The sequence below is a fragment of the Balearica regulorum genome, chromosome 3 (assembly GCF_011004875.1).
Source record: "Balearica regulorum gibbericeps isolate bBalReg1 chromosome 3, bBalReg1.pri, whole genome shotgun sequence".
Lineage (NCBI taxonomy): Eukaryota > Metazoa > Chordata > Aves > Gruiformes > Gruidae > Balearica > Balearica regulorum.
In genome coordinates this window covers 43,923,876-43,944,104 of record NC_046186.1, presented here as the reverse complement: position 1 = coordinate 43,944,104, position 20,229 = coordinate 43,923,876, and positions in this window count along the sequence as shown.

Genomic DNA, 20,229 nt, shown 5'->3' with positions numbered 1-20,229 from the left:
GTGTTGGTTTTGGCTGGGATAGAGTTAATTTTCTTCACAGACGCTAGTACGGGGCTATGTTTTGGATTTGCACTGAAAACAGCATTGATAACACAGAGATGTTTTAGTTACTGCTGAGCAGTGCTTACACAGAGCCAAGGCCTTTTCTGCTTCTCACACCACCCCACCAGCGAGGAGGCTGGGGGTACACAAGGATTTGGTAGGGGACACAGCCGGGAGAGCTGACCCCAACTGACCAAAGGGATATTCCATACCATATGACATCATGCTCAGCATATAAGCGGGGGAAGAAGAAGGAAGACGTTTGGAGCGATGGCGTTTGTCTTCCCAAGTCACCATTACACGTGATGGAGCCCTGCTTTCCTGGAGATGGCTGAACACCTGCCTGCCCATGGGAAGCGGGGAATGAATTCCTCGTCTTGCTTTGCTTGCACGTGCGGCTTTTGCTTTACCTATTAAACTGTTTTTATCTCAACCCACGACTTTTCTTACTTTTACTCTTCCAATTGTCCTGTCAGGACTCAGTGATACTTCTGCAAGTAAAGACCTTGCAACTTCACACAGTTCCTATCAGAGTCAAGCAGAGCAGAAACCCTTGCTCTTGGGCAAGCACTGTTGATCGCCATCCTGTAAGAAACCTGCCAGTTAAGGGTTAGAAACAAACTTCTGTACCCCTCAATTGCCAGTTAATTGGCTTAGCAGTAAAATCTGAATATACTCCAGCCATCTAAAAATGTGTATCAATTATTTTCCTCTTAGTGCAACCAGGCTGCTTTGAGAGATAACGCAGTAAGGAAGGAAGCATCTTTTTCAGCCCCACAAGGCAATGCATCTTCGCACGGCTTCTCACAACAGGCTGTGCCTGAAGGCACAATTTTGTACTCTGCTGAAACAATCAAATGAACTTGTACTAAAATGAAAAAGACTGTTTAAATAATTTGGTAGGATGGGTTATAAAATCATTTAATAAATCTGAAAGACAAATCAATTAATATGTTTACTGCATCAGAAAAACAGGACTGTGTGCCAAAGCAATACAGCTGTTTCTCTGCTTTGGGGACCTGGCCTGAAACCTCTTCTGATTATTTTACAAAGAGCTCCTAAAAGCTCCACATATCAGCATACATATTATCTGAGAGAACACCAGATCTGAGAATAGAAAAAACAAAAAGATGCATTAATTTTTTGTATCTTCGAGAAAGAGAGACTTTCCTCAAAACTAATCCAAACACAGTGAAGAACCATACAGTTGTGTGACATACATAGTCACAGTTTCAGAAAAAAATAACCTGAACAGTTTTCAATTTAGTTTATATTAATACAGCACAGAAGAAATGTACATGTTTTAAGTGGAATCTGCACCCCTGTCAGTTGACATGATATGTTTTGCTCCAAGGGCGGAAATAACTCTAAACAATACCCCTTATAGTACTACTCTTCATCTTGAGGATCAGCCCTGTCAGGCAGAGAAAATGTAATAATAAACAGTTTTGGCTGAATTCCTTCAGCGACAAGAAAACCACCCCAAATCCGTCTTCAATTAGGTGACAGAATTTATCACAAAGGACTCCTAGACCTCCTGTAAGCTTCTTCCAGCACATCATTTAGTCTGCCTGACAGCATGGTGACTTTGCAACTATAGCCTATTTTATTATTTTCAGACATTTACCTTCAGATGTCTCTAAAGGCTTTCTTTAACACCCCCCCCCCTTTTTTTTTTTAATTAAGTAAGGTTTTTCAAGCTTGAGGGCTGATTTTTTCCAACAATTGCTCAGCAGTCATGAATGGGGAACTAGGCTAAACCTACTGCTTCAATTAGTTTAATTGATGGAGGCTGCAGTGTGTGGATTTTCTCAGCTGAGTCTAATGAAAGAAGCATTCAGTTTACAGAGGATATTTTATGCTGCAGAATGTAAGTTTGAGAGTGAGGAGACTGTAATTTTCTTCTCAGGTCCTCAAATGATCTGTAATGGGATGCTGGCCAAAACATTTCACTTCAGTGGTTCAGGGCTCAGGAAAAATGACTTCTACTGAATTTTGATGGGGTGGTTTAAGAAGTCACCAGCCTCAGCTGACTGTCTCCAACCCTGTAACAAAGCCTATCACAAAATATGCCAATACTTCAGCTATGCCAGTGCCTGGCTCAGCAGGATAAACTGCAGAGAAGATTGATTTGTGCCGATGCTCAGTTGTACCCAGGAGAGGCAGATGAGTAGGTTGCTCTGCTGGCCCTGCCAAGAGAGCACACATATGGCTGCGAGGCCAGGCTCTGGATGGAGAGCTGGCTTTGGTGTAGTCCTGAGCCTTCCTTACAAGGCTCAGGAGGAGAGGTTTGCCTGTAAAATCATGTTTTGTGCTAATGACTTTGCTTGTAAAATGGTGGTGGATCTATGAATTAAAAGTGATACATAAAGTATTAACTGCTTATTTTTGTTAAATCAATACTTAATTTCCATTGATATTTTTTCTTCTCCTTCATCTAAGAATCAAAGATATTTTTAGCTTAAAAGAAAACTCTAGTTGTTAAACATTAATATTTTAATGCAATCACATATGATTGATTTTTTTTTTTAATTTCCTTTTTTTTTAGGCTGAACTTTTCAGTGACTTCAGTAGGGATTTCTCCTTCACAGTGATTGTACAATATGGCCATACGTAACTAATAAATATTTTGCACGAGATACATTTAAAAAAAAGACAAGACATTAGAAAGTATCTGTGTATAAGACTTTAAATTAACCAGAGCTATGGGGTGGAAATGCCTCCATATTTTTGTCTTGTTAGTGAGACTATCAAAAAAACCCAAAGGCTTTCAATCTCCCAGGCTATGTTTTATTAAAACACAAAATAATAGGCTGGGACAGAATAACTCTTTCATGCAGGGAAAGGGTTTGCAACCACTGTATGAGACAGACTGAAGAAAATCTTTGAAAAAAAAACCCCAAACAACCCCTTCACAACATATCTTTGCAAGCTGGGTCATTTCTGTTCAAAAAGCTTTATGGTGTGACTCGGAGGCTAGGACCTAGGTATAAATACTCAGCTTCCTGTTCTCACAATGTTTTAAACAAAATATATAGTGTACAATAACTGTACTGATATCTGAAAAGGAACAACATATATAGATCCCTTGTCTGTCACAAACAGTCATTGCTCAGTGCTAGGCTGCACTTCCAGGATCAGTTACCCTTTCAGGTTATTGACTGAGAGGAGCTGTGACTTCATGGTATCTTCTAGGACATGATTCCTTTTTCTGCCTTAAGGGGAAAAGGTATATAAAAGTGTATAAAGCAATTTATTAGCTTATATAACTCTTTTTTTAATGACACAGGTCAGTCACAATGTTGCCCTTTTTCTTTTGACTCCTAAGGTTAGAAGAAAATATTGGATAAGCTGTAATAATTTCCCTATTTCTGATCTTGTGAGCCAAGACCCAAGAAGATGTTATGTCTTTTACTTGAAAAGCTTTGTGTCCCTGTTTGACTAAGCAGCGTCAAGACTGCTAGCTTTCCACCTGAAGAATATCCATCCAGTCTATCAATATTTCCCAGGCCCTGTTTCATTTGATTCCCTCAGACTTCAGATTTCCCTAAGACTGGAAAACCGGCCCAACCCAGTAGATAGCTTTGGGTATTTTGGAACCCTTGCAAGCAGCACTGTAAAAGGACTGTAAACATCATGAAGTGTAGATTTAAAAGTTTTCAGTTAATCAATAATATGCTAAATAGAAAAAAATAGAGGGTTAAGTTTCTACTGCAGAAGATTCCACCCTCTGATGTTTGTGGTAGGAACATAGACTTAGATTTATTTAAAAAATCAAGGTGAGGCTTTCATTTTTCTTGTTAAGTTGTACTTTCATTGCTCTATTTTGAGATATTAAGAAAATGACCTATCTGAATTTTTCTTCAATATTAATCCTGATCTTACTGATTAAATGACCTCATCTCAGATTCAGGTTTCCAGTAGAATTTGAATGCCCTACCACCTTGCTTGTCTTTCATATTAATTGTAAATATTAACATAGACTAGTTAGATGTATGAATAAATGCATATAAGCAAATACCTAGATAGATGTAAATAGATAGATTTATAGCTAGATTCTTCTCTAGACTTTATGAGAGCTTGATAGACCAGAAGAAGTCATGGATCATGACTTTTATTGTGCCTAGGCATTGTAGAACAAAAAGGTACAGTCCCTACCTTCAAAATTTTTCTGAGTATGTATAAGGCCAGGGCAACAGATGAACTGGGCGAGAGGAGTTAAAAAATAACTCATGATACAAGCTTTGCTCTCAAAGTCAAGGCCAGTATCTGCATCAAGATACCTGTAGTTTAAATATTGTCACTGTGGCAAAAGAGGATATTAAACAGCTTTGCAAATGTTATGAGAAGTTAATCTGAAGTATGAGTTTGGATAAAAGAATCAAAGTTCTTTTTTTTTTTTCTTTTTTTTTTTTCCAATTTAACAAATGTTAGAGAGAAGCTGATTTCTCAGGCTGACTGCAAGTGAGAGCTCACAATTCAGCAATGAGTGAAGGCTTCATAAGTAAGGTGGAGATACCTGCAAAGGGCCTTGATGGTGAAGGCCTTCAGCTTATCTTCAGTAGAAAACAGAAAAAGAATGATGTATCAAGAGGGGTGACAAAGTTGGTGTGGTGGGCTGGGAAAACAACCTGCCCATCATAAGAGCAAACCTCATGGGAAAGGAGCTTTTCCTTCTAGGAATCTTCTGGGACACAGCTTATTTTACTGTTCTTTTTAACAGAGAGTGTTCTTCACCAGTGTTTCTAGTCCCTGTAGGGAATTTGGGCCTATTTAGGTCCATTTTGATACCACTTGTTCCTACTAACATTCAAGGTACCTGGAATAAATCCTAGCAAAAAAGATGAGGATAATCACTTTGTTTCTATAGACCCCATTTAAGTACAGAAACTACAGTCTTTGTAGCTTACTATGTGAGCTTTCTTCAGCTCATACCATCTTTACCAAGATATCCTTTTTTTCTGTCCTGGATGCTTGCAGTCTTACCCATTTTGACTCTGATGGTTCAATGTCCAACAAAAGCACCCACCTGGGGCTGTCTGGATGTTGCTGAACTGGAGGGAAGAACACGGACCAAGTGATCTCTTGAGATCCCTGCACACTCAAAGTTTCTCTGGAAAATATGTGTGGGGATGGAGTATGAAAACACAAGGAAGGAAGGTAAGAGGAGACCACCGAGCCCTGTGTGAGATCTCAAAGTTAAACTCCAGGTGGGGGAGAAAGACTGAAAGTGACTGTTAATAAATGACGGTAAGTGCTCTGCAGAGAGTGGTTTTACAAGGCTAAACAGAATTAGGATACCCAGAACTGAAGTGCGGGAGCAAGGGATATCATTCATACAAATAAGCTGGATGGTAGCTTGAGGAGAGAGGTAAAACCTTTATAAAATCTAATGATGTGTAAATACCACCTGCATTAATTACGCTGCACTATTGAATGTTAAAAATCTGAAGCCCGGAGCTAGAATAATTAATCTGCCCTTGTGATTGCCTTGGAAGAGAGAGAAAGGTACTGTTCCTGGCAGAGCGAGCTAAAGTTGCAAATGAAGAAAAGGGAAAGTTTATTGTGCTCAAGGCCTTATTTTTGACTACAGAGAGTTTCTCAGGGATGTTTGCTGAAAGCCTAGGGGAGAGAGACACTGTCCTTTCATTTTCTTTTTTTTTTCCTTCTTTTTTTCAAGGGAGCTGAGTCATTTCAGCCTGAAATCGCTAACTTAGGGCAAGCCTTTTTATTGGTGTTAGAGATCTGAGGAGCTGAGCTCCACACTCTCCAACAAACTCACCCACAAAGAAAATCAAATCCCTATGCTTACAGTATCCCATGAAGGATGTGGTATTTTAAGTACAGGTAGAAGCAGCAGTAGTCTGTTTTACTGCTGGCCTAGAGAGCTTGCTTTCCTGTAGTGCAATTTCTTCAAACAGGGTCTTTTAAGCTGTGTGTGACAAAATGACATTTCTACTTAGACTCAGCTGTTTACAGTCTATCTTCCTGTCCTAAATTTTCAGAAAATCAGGACAAGTTGCCTTAGAGATTGAGGCACTATTAGGGGGACTTAATATAGTGTCACCAAGAGTCAAAGGAAAATTCACTCAATTATTCAGAGGCGTGTATGAACAAATGTACCACGATGAGAGATGTTCTGGTTGCCCTACTCATAATGAAAGAGAGAGACAAGCCCCCGCTGCTACAGCTGTCATTTCCTTAAACTGACATTATATTATTGTAAATAATGTTAAGAGGTGGCTCTGCTTTAAAGAAGAAAACTTTGTTTTAGACTGATTGGCCTTTCACTGAATCTAATATGTTTGCTTCCAGGTATAGGTGCTCAAGGAATATAAAAATAAAAATACAGAAATTTATAAATATAGATGTACATCTCCATGTGGGAAATGGTGTTAGTCCCACTTTTTTCACATAAGTCATAAAAGTTTGCATGCCATAGAGAAAAATCATCTTCCATCTGTACTCTGTTGATCCTTCTTTCTACAGACAGCTTTATAAAATCTGTCTTTTTAGTATGTTTTAAAGAACAAGACAGTTGTGAACCCTTTGGGGAAAGAAATGCCAAATTAAGAATCCAGTGTGAAATTATCTTGCAACTGCAGTCTACCTCTAACGTGTTGGAAACATTGTAATTTGCTAGTGTCCTGTTATATGAAGCAGCGGTATTTTTTATGTTTTTCTTTTAATAGGAATAACATTTTCTGGTAAAGCATTTTCCAATCATTTTACTTTGTGGGAGGAGGGTTTGGGGTTTTCTCCAGTCTACCTGGTGAAAAATATACAGGTTTTTAAAGCCTGAATTTAGTAAATTGAAAATTAAATATTGATTTACTGTGAGAACAGATGGAAATAAACAATAAGGACTAGAATAGGTATCAAGCTGCTATTGCTACTTTCCAGGAAGTTAACAAAATTACTTTTATTCTGGGGCAAGTCTGTAGGGAATAAGACCTAGCTATACAGGTTCAGATTAATGGACATTAATATCAGTTTTCATGGAACAGTTCTGTAAAAAGTATAGTGTTAACCAGCATTAGGGATAGTGTATACAAACATGCAAGACATACACCTTTTTCTGAGTGAAGCCTCTTTAATTATGTAACGTTGAGAGTTTATTTTCTCCCTTTATCACTTTGCTCATATATGTCTTTTTTTTCTTGATTTATTGAGGTTTTTACCTCTACAAGTATATTTTAAATTAAATAAACTGTAAGCATCCGTAATAGTCTGTGTATATTTATATTACATACAAGTATGGAAGCTATTCGTACTACAGGACACTTAAAAAATATTGATCACAACACCACTTTAAAATATAGACATTTTCAGGAATTTCCTTACCCTAAAATGAATATCATGTCATTTAAAAGTCTCCTGAAATTTATGGAAGATTCTCTTTGACTCCGTATCACTTGGTTGGGAGTCATTATCTCATAAGGTGTTGTACTGGGTTTGCGTGGCAAGGGTTTGGTAACGGGGAGGGCCACAGGGGTGGCTTCTGTGAGAAGCTGCCAGAAGCTTCCCCCATGTTCGACAGAGCCAATGCCAGCCGGCTCCAAGATGGACCCGCAGCTGGCCAAGGCCGAGCCCATCACCGACAGTGGTAGCGCCTCTGGGGTAGCAGAGTTAAGAAGGGAGATAAAACCCGCAACCCACCAGCAGCAAATGTAGCCAGAGAGAGGAGTGAGAAGATGTAAGAAACTCTGCAGACACCAAGGTCAGTGAAGAAGGAAAGGGAGGAGGTGCTCCAGGTGCCAGAGCAGAGATCCCCTGCAGCTCGTGGAGGGCCCCAAATGAGAGCAGATGGAGGTACCTGAAGGAGTTTTGTGACCCCATGGGGGACCCCACGCTGGAGCAGTCTGCTACTGAAGGTCTGCCCCCCGTGGAAGAGACCCACGCTGGAGCAGTTCGTGAAGAACTGCAGCCTGTGGGAAGGACGCACATTGGAGAAGTTCATGGAGGACTGTCTCCTGTGAGAGGGATCCCACATTGGAGCAGGGGAAGAGTGAGAGGAGTCCTTGCCCTGAGGAGGAAGGAGCAGCAGAGACAACGTGTGATGAACTGACTGTAACCCCCATTCCCCGTCCCCCTGTGCTGCTCAGGGGGCAGGGTGTAGAGAAATCGGGAGTGAGGTTGAGCCTGGGAAGGAGGGAAGGGTGAGGGGAAGGTATTTTTAAGAGTTGGGTTTATTTCTCATTACTCTGTTCTGCTTGGTAATAAATTAGATGAATTTTTTTCTAAAAGTTGAATCTGTTCTGCCCGTGATGGTAATTGGTGAGTGATCTCTCCCTGTCCTTATCTCGACCCACAAGCCTTTTGTTATACCTTTTCTCCCCTGTCTAGTTAATGAGGGGGACCTATAGGGCAGCTCTGGTGGGCACCTGGCCTCCAGCCAGAGTCAACCCACCACAAGCATCTCTGATGAGCATTTCACTTTCAAAAAACATTTTTGAGATTTCTCTATGTGAAACGGTCTTATCTCAAATGTTTATACAAATAAAATATTGACCTTGAGAAGAAAAATTTAGAACAAGAGTGGAATGCTAAATATTGCAGAAAACATAGGCTGAAATAAGCTATATTATTTCAAGTCTCTGTTGCAAACAGACTATTCCTTGAAAAATATGAGTTGTTTGGCCTGGCCTCCTCAATCTATTTGCATGCTCACTATTTATATAGTTTCCTTTTTTCAAGATTACATTTCTGTGTCCAACGTGGAGTGTGTAGGAGCCTCCACCCTCTCTGATTGTTGAATCCTTTGAATACTTATGAGAAATCCTGCTTCATATTTTTCTTCTGCCAAAAGGGATATGAACCTGCCTCTTTCGTGTTACAGGGCATCCACCAGGAGAAACTAAGGGAGTCTCTCCTCCTTTGACATCTTCTAAGCTAGCACTAGAAGGCTCTCATAAAAACTGACTGCCCTCGAGCCTAAGCCCTTCTGTGCTTAGAGCTGAGAGTCATTTGAATTAAATTCTCACATAACAGTGACTGAGCCATGAAGCCGTGGCCAATTCACTCCTTATTTTTGAACTGTTCCACCTCGCATGGAACAATTAAAGACTAATTCAGTTAGAGAGAGAAAGAGAATCAGAAGAGCTGTGTGGGATGCCGCCTGAGGGATTTAAATGAAGAAATACCAAGAGAGAACACTTAGCTTCCAGTCACTGATCAAAATTACTTGTAAATATTTTAGACCACATTGACCAGCCTAAAAGTGAAAGATGGGGAGTAGCCTACTCAGCTCAGCAAGTTCTTTAGAAGCTGAGGTATACTGCTTGGAAAGTTATATCTCCTGAGGCAGAGGAGAAAATTAAACTCGAGCTATGCACACTGTAGATGAGTGTCCTTGAGTAAAAATTGAGGGTCTGTTTCTTCTCCTGTCTAGTTTTGTGAGTTTTTGCTCAATCTCTTAATTTCCATTTCTTTGCTTTGCCAAAGTTACCTGAAATGAAATTGAAATGTTTGATTTTAGACTCACTCAAAAACATATTCCAGGTTTTAGTTTTTATCCAGTTTTTTTTCCCTTTAGTATTTATTTTAGGGGGGGGGGGGGGGGGGAATCATTTTGGCTTATCTGATCAGATTTTTCTTTCAGTCAACTCACCAGAAAAATAATTATTCACACAGACTGCATTCCTTATTGTTTTTGCTCCTTCTACTGTAGAATTTATTTCTCAATGTCCTTATGTAGCCAGGCTTCTATAAAAAAAATTCCTTAACTCAACTCATACTACTAAAAAGAATGATACATCAAACAATGCTCTTGTTGATTTTTCAACAACTTAGTAAACGGATCAAGTGATTTAAATAATGTTTGTCTCAGAGTTCTTCCGAATGAATTATTACTGCGGCTAAGACAGCATGATTTGGAAAAACTTAACAATTGTGGGAATGAATAGAACTTTTACATTGTGTTCAGGTAGATGAATACTTCAGACAATTAGGATATCAGTTGAAAACCTGCTTCGTTAGTGCATTAAATCTTTGTACTGCTTAACTTAAGCTTTCTCAATTAACTCCTCAATAGGCAAGGATTTTTGAAAGATTCAGCCAGAATCAAAAGGCATCACACAAGTGGAGGTGGTTCAGCAATGCCGATTCAGATGAGGATGGTCAAATCATCAAGGTCAAGGTCAGACTCTGTCCTAGAATCTTTATTCAGCCCTTCCACCCTGTATCACTTCTGTTATGTCACTCCATTCTTCAGCAGCTGTACTTGTCTTCTGCTTTAGTCCAGCCCTAAGGAAAAGCATCACAACCATTAGTGGCATAATTTTAAACTTCCAATAAAAATATGTATTATGATCTTTTGAATCAATACATAAAAATTATTGCAGAGCTGTAACTGAAACTTGTTTCTTTTTTTTTTCTTAAAACACAGTTATATCTTTTTATTTGTACACAAGTTAGTATTATGGATTACAGTTTTAGATGACATCAAGGAACATAATATGTATTTGCAATTAACGCTTCCACAGTATGAGGAAAGACATTTAGCATTATTATCAATTAAAGCTGTCACCACCAAACAGTGAATATCTAGTAAACACTAAATTTGATTGTTTTTATACAATTCTGTCAAGTATACAGAAATTTCCTACAATAAGTATTTTGCAGATTCGTACACAGCTGCTCAGTCTGATGCACAACAATAAAGGCAATATAATCTTAACTCTTCAGTGCAGGTAACAAGGCTTGTCTTATTGTAATTCTTTCCTATGAATGGGCTGTGAATGGGCTTCAGCTAGTTACTCTCATATGATACTTCCATTATGCACAAAAAAGATTTGGGAATTAAAGGGATAGGTGTGATACTCCCTTATGCCTCTGTGGATGAAAGGAAAACTTTGAGGGCAATTTCATCCCTTCTCTTTCAACACTAGGGTATGCTTACCTGGGAATAAAATACACATTTTGGAAAATTATAGGAAAGGAACATAACCCAACTGTTTAAAAAAAATGCAGAAAAATTCTATATCACTGCTATTTTGCTGTATAAAGGATGATCACAGTCATAACTAAAGGCAGAATTGAGGCATCTCCTTAACAAATTCTACGTACCATAAGCCAGTTACTATTCAGTTCTCTGCATCTATGCCAAATTCCTTGCTCTATGATTTCCTTTTTCTTTCTTATTGTAACAGCTTTTCAAACAACTCATCAAATCTTATACTATAAACTCAGAACTAAATTGAGTAATAATAACTCCAGTATTTTGTTCCAAATCCTGAAGGCTTATATTGCAGTTTGATTAAACATACTTATAAATAAAAAAATAAATCCTCAACTTAGTAAGCAAAAAAAAAAGCATATGGAATTACATCTTCAAAAACGTATAAAGTGCCCAGACTTTGATTTTCAGGGGACTTTGTGGAATAGGCTTTACTTATTGGCCAAACTTTGCACACTTGCACAAGAAGACTTGCTTGACTTCAATACATCATGCCCACAGTTCATCTGCAATTCCTATATGTGTCTGCATACAGCATACATGATTTTCAAAATATGTTTCATTGTATGCAAATATATCTAAAGATCAGATATCTTATTTCAGGAATTACAGCACACAGTTACATTGTGCATATGTTTTTTGAACAGCTAAATTCATAGAGGGAAAAGAGTGAAAATAACAGTGTAGAAGGACCCATCTGACCTCACAGTGTAAATATAATGAACTTCATGTAAGTCCACTTTTAGCATTCTGTTATTTTCCATTTGTTGAGTCATGGGTAGAATTTTAACTTTGGTCCTGCAGTTGTTCATCTAGATTAGTTTCAGCATGTAAGTGGCCTCAACAATTTCAGTGGATTACAGTATCTGGCAGATGGCACTACTGCTAATAGCAACTGTTTTAGTCTATATGTGGTCTTTATACCAAAGATTTATTTCAATGATCAGGGCATCAATAGAATAACATCAGAGGAACACAGAAAAGATTTCTTTGCCTAATAAACCACATCATTTTCCAGGGAAAATAGGCATATCACGTGGTAATTTGAGCCAGTATCTTGCCTTGCAACATAGAAATCTTTCTCATTTATTTAATGAAAAGGATCAATGATTTAAAGACTGTCAGCACAAGCTAGTAAAAACAACATTACAGTGTCAAAAAAAGCAGTGAAAATAAGCAAAATAAGGTCTACTGTGTTGGTGTTAAAATAAAACTGCATAAAAAAATACTAATAAGATAGAATATCACCTACTTCTGCAGGGGGCATATCCAATAACGGACAGATTTATGAACACAAGGCACAGAGGGAATAATTGTGCCTAACTTCAAGACTGCAGAAAATAGTGATCCGTTTAACTCACTTGTGCTTAAAGTCACGAAGATATTATATAAAATGTGAGCAGCAGCAGAAGATAACATTGCTCATAAGTGAGGCTGTGAACAGTCTGGCTTGTTCCCTAGGTGCCCAAAATTTGGTACCTGTCAATGAACAGATTCAAGAGGACTCTATTAAGCTCTTTATTCTTCATCTATCTTTGAATAATCTGCAAAGCTGCTTTTTTTCTTGATCTGCAATGCTTTGTGTCCACATTTTTGTGTAGCAGCTTAGAAATTTAAACATTAAGAGTTAGTGTTTGGAAATAGGAGATCCAGATTGCTAGTAATTACTTTACAGAGATTAGACTAACTAGATGAACCAAAGTATTCTTGTACCACAGGGGTCTTCTTCCACAGCCAACTTTACCCTTTCAGCTCACTAGTTTCTTCCTTCCCTCTCAGTATTGTGCCTCTATTATCCTACCTAGCCATATGTACCATGCAGAGGGACACTTCTCTCTGTTATACTATTGGGCAAATATTGCACACATATTGTCATGTTATCACTGAAGTGCTTAAATTTGCAAATCCAGATTGTCTCTTTGTCATCGTGTTAATTTTTGTCCTTTTAATATAGGATCTGTAATAGCATGACTATTGACACATGAAGTTTACATGTGGAAGCATATTAGCTCTGTAGCTGAGATTATTAGGTCAATTAAATGCCATGATGCTTTCTAGCACTAAGAAACAGATGCCAGGAAGAATGTCCTCTCATCCCTATAACTTCTAATTGTGTCACTGAGAAATCCAGTACACTTGATTTATGTGTTTGGATTAAACAAAATGCTTAGAGAGAGACAAGCACCTCAAAACTACCAATATGCTGAATGCATCTGCGCCTAGAGCTAACTACTAGGAATAGCCTCACAACTACTGTCTTCTTAAATCTTACTGTTCTGTGGATTTAAGCTTTTGTTTGGTGTTCCAGAAAGACATTTCCTTCTTCTTGGGATGGAAGACTTCAAGCCCAACACTGAAAATAGTCAAACAAATTGAGATCACTCGTCGTGGTTTAACCCACCCAGCAGCTCAAACAGGGACACAGCCATTCACTCACACTCACCCCCCTCAGTGGGACTGGGGAGAGAATCAAAAAGGAAAAAAAGTAAGACTCGTGCATCGAGATAAAGACAGTTTCATAGGACAGAAAAGGACTATTAATAATAATAACAAAAATTATAATAATAACAAATTACGAACAATAGAATTTCTCACCATGTGAAACCGATGCTCAGCTAGTTCCCAAGCTGCCCTGCCTCCCGGCCAACTCCCCCAGTTATGTGCTGAGCATGACGTCATATGTTATGGGGTATCCCTGTGGCCAGTTCTGGTCAGCTGTCCTGGCTGTGTCCCCTCCCAGCTTTTTGGGCACCCCCAGCCTCCTCGTTGGCAGGGCAGTATGAAAAGCTGAAAAGTCCTTGACTGCTTGGCAACAACTGAAGTATTAGTCTGTTATGAACATTATTCTCGTCCTAAATCCAAACCACAGCACTACACCAGCTGCTAGAAAGGAAATTAACTCTATCCCTGCTGAAACCAGGACACTTGTTTATTACAAAGCACAATTACCAAGTTGCCAAAATGCCAGGAGGTGGGAGGTGAAGTGCTCTTCCCACTTTTTATCCAATACCTCCACAGTGTGCCAAAGGAGTGCTTTAACCACCAAGTTGCAATTTACTTGGTGATTGGGATGGCAGAGAAACATTCCCAGACATTCAAACTCTCCTGCTGAAGTGTTCCTTTTTGTAGAGAGGAACCCAAGCTTAACTGGAATAGAGGAAGACAAGGGAAAGACGAAGAGAGAGAAAGAGAAAGATTTTAATTCAAAATTCATAGTGGTCCTGAGAGCATAGCCCAGAGCCCAAATGTTTTCTTTCTTGTATTGGTGTTTAATCCCTGAACATTCTTCTCCCACTTCCTTTTGCCTTTTCTCTGCCCTTTCTTCTACCACTGTAGTTACTAAGGTACTAAATAAAAGGCTGGAGTTTTGACCTTTGAAATAAAGGAGTAACTACCACTGTGTTTTGTGATCCTTCACCTGTGCAGCAGATATTTTCAGAGCATGTCTGTTAAATCCATGTAGGTCTTCTGGGAAGTCAGAGGACTACCTACCACACTCTAGAGGAATTCAGTTCTGACGTGCAGTTCTGGGCAAGGGTCAAGGAATGGCAACAGGTACCCAAGGAATGTAAAAATCAGAGGAGTCTCTTCATAACTCCGGGAGATGTGGCAGCTGAGAGGACAAGATGTGGAGGATGACTTAAATCTGACTCCCTGCTAAATTGCTGTGGGAGATGTTGGGAATCAATGTACTGTTTCTTTAATCATAACCTGCTAAATTCTTCCATGTGGATGACTGTAAAACAATGAAACCCCACAGACCTCTACAGTCTATCGAAACCTGTGGAGATAATCCCAGTGCTGATAGCATATTTGAATTAAGACCACTCTGAGCAGGTGCTCTGCTCTTTAAGTCTTGATAATACAATTGATTTTAATGGTTCCATAATGCACTGTATAATATATATTAAAAGATATCCATATTCAAGAATAAAGTCTTAACATACGTACTTCCATAGTTCTGAGTAAGTGTCCTGTTTTGCTGCTGGATTTAACTACCTAATCCCACACTAGTAATTTCAGTGAAATTTAATTCATGATGCAATTTTAAACTCTTGAAGTTTCCAACTGCTCTGCAGTATCAGAGACTGAACTTAGACAATCCTAACACAGAAGAACTCACAAAAAAAAAAAAAAAAAAAAAAAAAAAGAGAGAGAGAGAACGATCTTGATGCCACAAACTTCTGCAGCTCTTCTGGATCAGAGATTTTCTTCCATACAGATTAACAGGCTTGCAGAGGTTTGTTCTACACTGTCATGTATTTAGTACTTAGAAGTCTCTCTTGAAATTCTACCAGTAAAAGGGCAAAATATGACTGGCAGCAGGGTGGGAGAGCAACAAAAATTGTGAGGAAATTAGGAGTTGGAAATCTACTCCTCCTGCTGGTCCCCAAACCAGAAGACACACTTGTTTCTGTCCTGCTTGCCAGTCATGAAATTTTGGGGTTTATTCACTCCCACAAAACTTGAGATCTCTAATCTCTTCAAGCTTCAGCAACAGTGTTAGATTTTATGTCCAAACCCAAGCTGAAATGGAAGCGTCAGGAGAAATCTGCAGCTATTTGCCAGTGTGATGCAATGTATTTTAAGAGTTACACTATGTCTTTTCTTCTTACACTACCTTGCATGCACGCACACGTGTGTGTATGTGTATACAGATGTTTTTTACATGTCTGTTTCTTTTGAAGGAAACTGTGATAAGATACCTAAAGATACTGTAGAGGAGGACAGATTTCTACCAAGAGGCTTGTTGAAAAGGAGAAGGAGGAGTGAAGCTAAGCCACTGCTCAGCTGATCTTTTCACCTGCAGGGTTGGAGACTACTTATGGACAGGGAGATCCCTTTGAGTTCTGTGTTCCTAAATCTTAAGATCATTCAAAGAAGTTTGAGAAGAGGAAAAAAGAGATATGAAGTAAATTATGGATGTCATAACAAGAGAACAGGAACTTGATTATGGAGACAGTTGGAAATCAGTAGTGAAATGTTTTGAGGACCTCAAAAAGATTGCAAGCTTAATAAGGGTTTTCACATCAAAGCTTTGAATGATGATAATGAATGAAGCATCAGGAGGACAAACCAAGGAATGATAAAGTGCCCTTCAGGCATCATCAGACTTTAGAGCTTTTGGTTTTGTGATATAAATGAGTTATTCAAAAGACACGAATGCATGTCTAAACAGAATAGAAAATACTGCAGTATGCTCTGATATCATTGATTTCACTGTGTTAATGTGTGTGTGTGTATATATATACACGCAAATATGCACACATATAGCTGGCATGCAAAGTGAGTTTGAATGCTGAGCCACCTAGAGCAATTACACATAAGCCACCTCTTTCTGAAGCCAAAAATAACAGGAACAGACATGTATCATTGGCTCTGTAACAGTTCAAACTCAAGGGTATTCAATTACTTAGTGACAGCTGATGATTAGATTAGATATGTCCAATAGAAAACTAAGGGTGAGAGACATTTTCATGGAAACAGAAATGCTCAGAAGCAATTTCACTTCTAATTATTTTTCCTGAATTATTATTTTTTGCTTTTCTTTAAAGAGGGTGCTATGTATTATGGGAGGAATGAGAAGATTAACAGCATTTATTATCCACTGAGAAATGGGCCCCTCTTTTCCAAGAAAAGCCAATTATAGAAAATGTTACTTCCATTCACTCTGACAGAAGAAGAGTTCTGAAAAGATCAGCTAGGTGGATGCAAGACAACCCTACAAGCGAAATAACATTGGAAAGAAGGCTAAGAGCTATAGTGCTTTGTGCTTTAATGAAAAACCAACAGCAGGATGTTAAAGCTCTCTACGCTATATCTCAAAGCAAGCAGTAAATATGGGCCATCTAAATCTAGACTGATATGGCAGAAATGCAGAGATTCAAAAGGGTCTGATCTTAATAAATATACCATTTCTCAAAGAACTTTCTGAGCTGCCAACTAGATAACTGGTTCTAAAGATGAAACTGTATTTTAAGTCATTTCTAGTTTAAGAGTAAACACAGACAATACTTTGACAGTTTTCATGTCTTGTCAGAGTTTGAGTTAGAGAGTGTCTGCCAAAGCAGTCAGGTTGTCATGTGTGATGTTTCTACTTCTTCTTAAACAAGAAGTGACCAGATATAGTATGGAAACACCACATCAGTCTTAAATCCGTACTAGTTCACTGGCATTCTGATATCACAGGTAAATCTTGCATTTAATGCCCAACATAAAAATCCATAAGTATTAGTGATTTCTAAAAGAAGTCTTTTATTCTTGGATTGTATGGAAAACAGTTTCTCCTGGATTGTCAAACAGAACAAGAGCCAGCCCCAGCCAATATGAAATTATTATCAAGCTCTCTTGAGATTTGATTTTTGTATTTGAAAATCCCATTAATATGATAGGATTCAAAAAGAAAGCTGGAAGGATGCCAGAGTAGAAGTGCCACTGATAGGTTTCAGGTTTATATATGTTGATTCAGTAAATACTTTATGAGCCAGTGGGTTAGAGGAACCTTCAAAGCCACAGGCCTGCTAGCTTCTCTAGACAGTACCCTGGGAGAACTGGGTTCATCAGAGGGGTAATTCAGATGATACACAAGAGGAACACGGATAATCTTACAGGTACCTGACAGGAAAAACAAATACAGTGGGACTCAAGATTCAGGCAGACTCACTCCCACCTTATGTACCTGAACATCTATGAGTATCTGAGCCTTGGCTGCAGATTACATGAGCTACGTAGTGTAAGATCCAGTTTCAAAAGCAGGTGATGCTTGTGTTTCTTTGCAGCAATGATACCTTATCTTACTGATCAAAGGTAAGACTACAAAATTTAGGTAGTCAGCAATGCAGGTATTACATTACCAGCAAAACTGATATGTTAGTGCTGTAGAGTATCATGATCATATTGCAACAACCCCATCCAGGTGGTGAATACATGGTTATTGAATCAAGTTCAGGTAAATACAGGTACCTCGTAATACATTTATGCATCTTTAATTCAGCTTGCTTTCTATCTTGCAGTGAAGAATAATCCCTGCCATTGGCATTTATCCACAAACACGAGTTTCTAAGAGACCTTTTAAGACCCTTGTCAGCTAATGAAGCTGGTTTACTTGTGTGTTCTTTGCATACTTTACTTTGATCTCTAGCAGGTGTTCTGGCTTTGGGAAAATCTACTGTGGCCAACAATTAAATTCAGTAAAAATTATACTTGCTCTAAATGAAAATATTTCAGAACACCTTAATATCCACTCAATGCTCCCTTCTAGCCTCACACGCAAAACTTGTCATTTGACAATCTCTGTCTCAACAATTCTTCCCTCTTGTGGGATCACTGGCATCTGAGGGATACATCTTGGAGGCTTTGGAAGCAAAAATTAAAGTTCTTCCCTTAATTTGCTCTGATAAAACAAGTTCCTTTGTTTTTCTTTAAAGTTCACAGTCCACAAAGTATTTGCAGAAGTACGTACCTGCAGGTACAACTTGCAGAAGCAATCCTTTACTGCGTCTGTGTGCCAGCCAGGGAGAGTTTCACTGAGACAATAGTGGGAGCAAATTGAGAGCATCAGCAAATGTTTTTTCCAACTCATATTTCTTTCAAATATCCCCAATATGCACATAACATCAGCCTTCTAAAGAATTCAGAGCTAACTTATTTGTTCAATATTTATTTTTTGTGTGATATCACTCACCTGCATTTCTACCTCTAGCCAAATAACATGGCATACATTGTGCTTTAAACATGATGCCAGTTCTCTGTTTGAAATGAACACCTGTGAACTTTACACATCAAGGAAAACAACCACCCGAAACTTTATTTATTTATCAAGCTTTGTACTTTCTCCTGATGCATGACCAATTAAAAAAATATTTCTTGCTAGTTGGGTGGCATTATTAAAGCCATGAAACCCAAAGGCTGTGAAGCCTGTTGATCTGTATTGTATTGTCATCCAGACTTAGCAAAGGAAATCCTTTGAAGGAATGCCTTGTCTTGCAGAATGCTGCTATTGATTTTGTCAAGTATATTCAGATCAAAAGTTTGCATTTTATATGAAATACAGACTTCAGCAAGAAAGTAAAATTGTCATTGTGCCTATGACTGGGCACTGCTGAAATGGCAGAAGAAAAATATACCAGGATAAAATGCATATTCATGGATATACATAATTACACCCATATTGTGTAAGCAGTAGATTTTTTTTTTTACTGTAAAGTTCACTGTAAAATTATTTTATTACTTTAATAAAATAATATTTTTCCTCTCCTCAACAATGGTGAGGCCACACCTGGAGAACTGTATGTCCAGTTCTATGCTCCCCAGTACAAGAGAGATGCCCTCTGTCTGGACTGAGTCCAGTGAAGGGCCAGTAAGATGACTAAGGGACTGGAGCATCTCTCCTGTGAGGAAAGACTGAGAGGGCTGGCACTGTTCAGTCTGGAGAAGTGAAAGCTCAGGGGGATCTCATGAATGTATACAGACATCTGCAGAGAGGGTGCAAAACAGATACAGCCAGGCTCTTTTCAGTGGCTCCCAGTGACAGGACCAGAGGCAATGGTCACAAACTGAAACACAGGAGGTTCCATCTGAACATCAGAAAACACTTTTTTACTGTGAGGATGACCAAGCACTGGCACAGGTTGGCCAGAGAGGTTGTGAAGTCTCCGTCCTTGGAAATACTCAAAAGAGGTGTGGACATGGTACTGGGCAACTGGCTCTAGGTGTTCCTGTTTGAGCACAGGGGTTGGACCTGGTGATCTCCAGAGGTTTCTTCCAACCTCAACGATGCTGTGAGTCTGTGATTCTGTAAAGAAAATCAGGGAAAATATGTAAGTGCATTTGTTCTTTTTGACTTGTATACTTTTTGTCTGGCTCTTTATGGTAGCAATCATCTCAGATAATAATATTCCTTAGTTAGCTCCAGTTCTCTGGAATGTCTGCTTAGATTACCTGTGGTTCTGCCAATAATGCTGGTTGGAATTAACTGCCTTTGGTTATTGGGACATTGTCCTGGTTTTCGGCTAAAGTTAATTTTCACAAGAAGCTGGGAGGGAACACAGCCAGGACAGCTGACCCAAACTAGCCTAAGGGGTATTACATACCGTATGACATTATGCTCAGTATATAAAGGGGGGCTGGCTGGTGAGGAGTAGTCACTGCTTGGGGATGAGCTGGGCATTGGGTTCCAGGCAGTGAGCAAATTGCATTGTGTGTCACCCACTTTGTATACTCTTTTATAA